Consider the following 1485-nt stretch of genomic DNA (forward strand, 5'->3'; position numbering starts at 1 on the left):
ATAGAGAAAGGGATAGAGGGATGGAAAGAGATATAGAGAGATGGATAGAGGGAGGGATAGAGGGAGGGATAGAGAGATAGAGGAGGGATAGAGGACAGATAGAGAGAGGGATAGAGGACAGATAGAGAGAGGGATAGAGGGAGGAAGAGAGAGGGATAGAGGGAGGGATAGAGAGAGGGATAGAGGAGGAAAGAGATATGGATAGAGGGAGGGAGATAGAGGGAGGGATAGAGAGAGGGATAGAGGGATAGAGGAGGTAGAGAGAGAGGATGAGGGAGGATAGAGAGAGGGATAGATAGAGGATAGAGAGAGGGATAGAGGGAGGATAGAGAAATAGATAGAGGGATAGAGAGAGGATAGAGGGAGGGATAGAGAATAGATAGAGGGATAGAGGGAGGGATAGATAGAGGGATAGAGAAATAGATAGAGGGATAGATAGAGGGATAGAGAAAAGATGAGAGGGATAGAGAGGGATAGAGGAGGGATAGAGAAATAGATAGAGGGATAGAGAGAGGGATAGAGGAGGGATAGAGAAATAGATAGAGGATAGAGGGAGGGATAGAGAGTGGATAGATAGAGGGATAGAAAGAGGATAGAGGAGGGATAGAGAAATAGATAGAGGAAGGGATAGAGAGTGAGATAGAGGGAGGGGATAGAGAGTGGGATAGAGAGAGGGATAGATAGAGGGATAGATAGAGGGATAGAGGGAGGGATAGAGAAATAGATAGAGGATAGAGAGAGGGATAGATAGAGGGATAGAGAAATAGATAGAGGGATAGAGAAATAGATAGAGGATAGAGAAATAGATAGAGGGATAGAGAGGGGATAGAGGAGGATAGAGAAATAGATAGAGGGATAGAGGGAGGGATAGAGAAACAGATAGAGGGATAGAGAAATAGATAGAGGGATAGAGAAATAGATAGAGGGATAGAGAAATAGATAGAGGGATGAGGTGGAGGGATAGGAGAAATAGATAGAGGGATAGAGAAATAGATAGAGGGATAGAGAAATAGATAGAGGGATAGAGAGGGGATAGAGGGAGGGATAGAGAAATAGATAGAGGGATAGAGGGAGGATAGAGAAATAGATAGAGGGAGGGATAGAGGAGGGATAGAGAGTGGGATAGAAAGAGGATAGAGGGAGGGATAGAGAAACAGATAGAGGAGGGATAGAGAGTGAGATAGAGGGAGGGATAGAGTGGGATAGAGGGATAGATAGAGGGATAGATAGAGGGATAGATAGAGGGATAGAGGGAGGGATAGAAATAGATAGAGGATAGAGAGAGGGATAGATAGAGGGGATAGAGAAAATAGATAGAGGGATAGAGAAATAGATAGAGGGATAGAGAAATAGATAGAGGGATAGAGGGATAGAGGGAGGGATAGAGAAATAGATAGAGGGATAGAGGGAGGGATAGAGAAATAGATAGAGGGAGGGATAGATAGAGGGATAGATAGGGGATAGAGGGAGGGATAGAGAAATAGA

Source organism: Oncorhynchus keta, chromosome 35 (assembly GCF_023373465.1).
Source record: "Oncorhynchus keta strain PuntledgeMale-10-30-2019 chromosome 35, Oket_V2, whole genome shotgun sequence".
NCBI lineage: Eukaryota > Metazoa > Chordata > Actinopteri > Salmoniformes > Salmonidae > Oncorhynchus > Oncorhynchus keta.